Source organism: Sinocyclocheilus anshuiensis, unplaced genomic scaffold, assembly GCF_001515605.1.
Source record: "Sinocyclocheilus anshuiensis isolate Anshui unplaced genomic scaffold, SAMN03320099.WGS_v1.1 scaffold982, whole genome shotgun sequence".
Taxonomy (NCBI): Eukaryota; Metazoa; Chordata; class Actinopteri; order Cypriniformes; family Cyprinidae; genus Sinocyclocheilus; species Sinocyclocheilus anshuiensis.
The window spans coordinates 309,070-315,034 of record NW_015539879.1 but is presented as its reverse complement, the minus strand read 5'-3'; positions in this window follow the sequence as shown (position 1 = coordinate 315,034).

The following is a 5,965-nucleotide window of genomic DNA, read 5'->3' as shown; positions in this document are numbered from 1 at the left end:
CCTGAATATAAGGAGTTTTTCACTTCCAGCCTTCATGGACAATTATATATCACTTATAAATTATTAAATACAAAATTAATAGTAGTTAATTAACCCCTTAACTGTCACCCCCCATTTTTTAAAATAGGCATGCAGGTGCACTATTCAAACTTAAATTGTTGTAATTTATGAACACTTTGGAATACAGACATAAGGTCAGTCTCTTTTTAAAGAAGAAAATCAGCATATTATCGCAAAAGTGGGATTTTTTTCAAAAAATTAAAGTATCAAAACGTTATGGAAGTTTAAATTTATGATAAGAAAATGCACTATATTAATTTTATTTTATTCTATATATAATAAATATTTTACATAACAGATTTGACTCTAAAATTGGTATAACATTAAATCCTTGTGTCTAAATAAGTTATGTTCCAAATTTGAAGTTGATATGAAAAAAATTGAGGTTCCTGTGAGATTTTATTTAGGGCGTTATACCACAAACAGCCACCGGGTGCCATCCAAACTCCATTTAATTTTTTTAATGCATTTTTCTGTCACAAATGTCTAGATTTCTCTGTCAATATTACTTCTATCTCAAAATATGGAATCCTGAGACTAGGACCTTTCCAATGATATCTTTTTTGTCAAGATTATAAAAAGGTTTGATTCTAAAAGACCGTAATGCATTTTGTAATATGACACTTGACACCGCCCACTAATGGGGAGGAGACCGCCAAAAGATTTTAAAGTACCATTTCCATGGTAACACAATGTTCGATTTCAAAATGGTTTTCACAGGATGAATCTTGGGCTTCTAAGCTTTCAAATGATATATGATTTATGATGATTACTAAAAGATTTGATAGAGAAAAAGGACAACAAAAAAGAGCACCAAGCGTCCCACAGGTGACAGTTAACGGGTTTTAAACTAAAGTATAATACAATACATTTTACAAAACATAACACACAAATAGGGATGCAATTTCGACTAGTGGTGGGCAGAGCGAGGCTTCGTGAAACACTGAAACAATCGAAGCAAATGTGCCGAGGCTTCAAACAATTCGACACCCGTCTCTAATGTGACACCTAGTGGTCATTTTCAAGTATTGCTCTGAAACAGCATTGACAACGAATCAGTTAAGCGAATTGACGAATTATAATGTATATGTTGTGCTTGTCTTTTCTCCAAGTGAGTTGGGGGAGTGGTTAGTGTGCACAACTGGCATGTTGTCAGAACCTCTCACTTTAGGTTCGAATCCGGGTGAAGCATGTATATAATTATAATAAATATTTGAAAGTTGATTTTATTGTTCTGTTCTTGTAATGTGTTGTAACATCTCTCTGACAACTGAATGAACTCTTTGTGAATATGTTATTTTAGTCATGAAAAAATTTACATTAATAAAAGACATCAAGCTACAACGCCTGGCATTTTTACGTATAAATATTTTTTTATTTAAATATATTAATTGTTCTGCTGCATTAACTCCACTTTTATACTTTGTGGGAGTTAGGTTAAGACAGATGTGCGATTGTGTGGTTTGTTCCCGACTCTGTCAATCAAACGCAGATTCGGGTCTCGAAACACTTGTGAAATGCCCCGATGCTTTGATTCGCCTTAGTCACGTGACATGGGTGTTTTGCATCACACTTCGGAGCAGTGTTTCGAAACATCTGCGCGTCGGGATCTCGACCATAGATATATGTATATATATACGTAGATGCCTCATTATCGACTCTTTCTATGGGCCGTAATACATAAGCCATCCGCCATTTTTGGAACAGTCTGCGAACCTTTGAGCGTGTTGACTGTGTGCGTCTACTACAGCAAGTTATACGCTTGTATATCTTTGAATATTCATTGATTGTTATGGTGAATGACGTCTAGTTGACCGTTCCAAAATGGCGGATGCGTCAACGTATCGGGCCGGTTGCACCAGCTGTGCGCAAGTTACAACGTAACCTAGTTGCGACGTAAAAAGACACTAAGTTACAACTTACGCTCTACTAAATATTTTTGCGTTGCACCATTAAACTTAGTTTAAACGTAACTCTACGTTCCAACTAAATATTTATGGAAGCCTCTGCCCATGAATAACGGTCGAAAAGAGATGGCAGCCAGATTAGATCACATCAATGAGCTCGTGATCGATAATGAAGAACCGCATGTTCGTAGACGAATTTTACGTGACAGACATCATCCTTTGGATATTTATGATGATGTCGACATATATGCTCGTTTGCGCTTTAAAAGAGAGGGAATATTGCACATAACGGACATATGGTGATATTCAACACGAATATCTTTTTTTTTTGTTTTGTTTTGTTTTGTTTTGTTTTGTTTTGTTTTTTTTAAACGGGGAAGTCATGGCCTAATGATTAAGAGAGTTGGCCTAATAACCCAAAGGTTGTGAGTTCAAGTCTCAGGTCCGGCAGGGAATAAATGCCGAGCACTAATTCCTAGTATGGGTAACCATACTTGGCCACATGTCACGTCACTTTCACTTTCAAAAGTGGTTGATGACACTATACTTAAATCTGTCCATGCAAGCAGAGGAAAAATACAATTCTGCACATACCAAGACACAAGTAACAGTTGAAAGAAGTATTGATGTTTTAAAAAGGAGGTGGTCATGTCTTCACAGGGGTAGGCCTATGTGACAGCAGATTTATTATTTGTTTGATTATTTGTTTATCTGTTTAGACAGGATAATATTTCAAATGAAGTACAAGTTTTGAATCAATTGTTCTCGTTAGGAATTGCAATGGAGCCAGAGAGAGCAGCAAAGGTGACAGGAGCATGCATTGTTTTGCATAATTTGGCCATGCTGTGGAAGATGCCAGCTGATGATCTGGGAGGTCAAGAGATTGAGGAGGTCCCACAGGATGAACAATATAGACAGTTCCAAGACCCAGAAGTGTAGGAAGGTGCAACTGTCAGGCATTTCATTACACAGAACCATTTCACTTAAACGGCACAAAACACATAGGCTAATTGTCCGTTTTATGTAATATGTGAATATTTGCCAATAGGACAATACATACAAGTTATTTACAAAAATTAATCTTTAAAAAAAACTGCATTATTCTTCGTAGATAATTTTAATTAAACTTTAAATTCCATTTATTATAGGTGTACCTTGTATTACTAATTTCACTTGTGAATATCTAAAATCTAACATCTCCTAGTTGTGCATTCAATTACTTAGAATTCTCGAGGGAAAAAAAATCTGTTCTGCTGAAAGTAAAAACTATCTTGTCTTTTCTTGTCAAATTTATTTTGTGGTGTCTGTACAACAAATAAATACATTAAGCATACAATAAATACTATATTAAACTATAAGAACAATGAATATTAAAACATAAATATTGCGTTACGAACAGCAATTACATTTAATAATGAACAGTAGGTCTCAAAAATGACATACTTTAACAATACTATAATACTAGCCTTTAACAACGAATCAGAAAATGAATCTGTCAATATGACACTACATTTCAACAATGCTGAAGGTGTAGCCAAGAGGCTTTAACTCCTCTTGTAATTTAATGATCTCCAGGTTTAATTTAAAATTTTCTAGGTCTATTTTTTTGCATTCACTTTTTATTTTCAGGATCTCCTCTTCTACTTTTGCGCATTCAAGCTTGAGAAGCCTACAGCGGTTATAGTTTATGTCCTCATCCAACTTATTTGCACGCTTCCTTTTCTTTGCATTTTCGACTGAAGGTGGCAGTTCTTTGTCTTGTGTGCTCCCTGGATGGTCTGCAAGAAGGACAGGATGATCGCCTGTTGATGCTGGCATTACGATGTTTACAGCACAATAATAATACTAGTAATAATATAGGCTAGTAATAATAATCAGGGTGCGATTTGCCAGGGGTGGGGGGTCTATATATCCCTACTTATGCTTAATTATTTTTACCCCCCCCATAAATACGTGATCGCGCCAGAGCTGCGCGCGCACACAACATAAATTATAGCATTGCTCATCGCAGCCTGTTCATCATCAATGTAAAATGCAGTCAAATAAACAAACAGAAAAAATTACACTGCTCAATTTAAATGGTAATTTCTTGCTTTCAAGGGCTGCTTTGTTTTCTTTGTATCCATCAATTAAAATTAGAATTTGTTCGTGACTGAAATTTGTCTTTCGATTAAAAGTTTGCTTTGATTTTGATAACTTTAACATTAGACGTTAACATCTTTTTTCAGGTTCAGTTTTACGCACAGTTCAGTCTAACAATTTGAAGGCTTCTGATTGGGTAAGAAAAATATACGTCATTCTATGTGACTACGCATTACCTTATGGATAGCTTACGACCTACTTACAACGTTCTGCCTTATGCCGAGTTCACACTGCATGATTTTCAAACTTGTCAGATCGCCGTTGTTTTCACACTGCGTGACTATCTGGGGTAGCATTCAGTTGCTGCTGCGTTCACATTGCACGATGGATCGGCGACAGGGGGTTTCACATTGCATGACTTCACAATAGGAACCCTTACAAAAAAATCCTGCAGGAATCCTATAGGATTTTGGTTTTATGTGCAGGGATCCTGCAGGGATCCTGTAGGTCTGAATAAAAATCCTACAGGACAGGGCACATTCCTGCAGGAGTCCTGTAGGGTTGTTCCTGTATGACTTGTTCTTTGTGCAGGGATCCTGCAGGAATCCTGTAGGACTGAATAAAAATCCTACAGGACGGTATATTCCTGCAGCTGCAGGAGTCTTGTTCCTGTATGACTGTGTTATGTTCTGCAGGAATCTAACACTCCTGCAGGATTTCTTATGTACTTGTAGGATTCCTGTAGGTATGTCCACTGATGTCCTGTAGGATTGTGTAACATCCTACAGAAATGATAAGATTCCTGCAGGATGTAAAATGCATGGTTTTGCTGGAATGTTAATGTTTTTTTCTGATAGATATCAGGAACCTCATTAGTAGTCCTGCTGTTACATTACAAAGGATTTTCAAATAATGATATACACAGTGAAGGAGTGTCAGGATTATGGACTATTCTGTGTGTGTTTTTGCCCCTGTGACCCAGTTTCTTCCTCATGTTGATTGTTAATTTGATCCCAGGTGTGTCTCGTTCCTCCCTTATTATCCTGAGTTTAAAAGCCCTAGTTTATTCAGTTAGTGTTGGTCGGGTCTACTTGTTGGATGTCTCCCTTGTTTCCTCTCTCTACTGTGAATTATTAAAGACTGTGTTATTCAAGAACTCCTCGTTACCTCGTTCCTCATTTGCTCCCCGAGTGTAGTGTGACAGAAGACCCGACCAAAAACAGTTACCGCTGTGTTTTCCCCTCCGTTTGTTCTCCGTGTTTTTTCTCTCAGTGCTTTTGTTTCCGTTGTTTGCCCCTATGGATCCCCTCCTTCACCCCGAATTCATCCTCCTCCTGCTGGAGCAGGGGGAAAATTCGCTCGAGGGTCATACCAGACTGTTTCAGGCTGTGGCCCATCTCACCACCTATCCGGACGACGCGCTCAGCGCATTCTATGATGCCAGCCTCAACACCGCGTGCAGAGCGCCGTCGTCCGAAGATGGCCCTCGAGCGGAATTCACCGCCTTTGTGGAGTGGACACTGGCGAGAAATGGATCTCCGTTCCCCACCGGTTCCCAGGAGTTAATCGCCAGTGCCACTCCCGACCCAGAGCCCAGCCCACCTTCTACCTGATGTGCGGAGCGCATGCCCACCAAAGAGCCATCGCTAGAGAGAGCGACAGAGCTGAGGATCGCCACGGAGCCAGAGGCCGTGACGTCAGTCAAGGTGTGTGAGTCGGCAACAACGGCCTGCCACGAGGGAGAAAGCCATGGACAGTGTGAGCGTGGAGAGGAGCCCCGCCCCCTGCACCGCGGCTGAGGGTGAGCTGAGTATGGCGCGGCAAAAGGGCCAAAACGAGGAGGGGGATCTAATAGACTGGGAATCTGATATGGAGATCAAACTGCCCCCTCTCCCCTCTCCGTCGTCTCCGCTGGT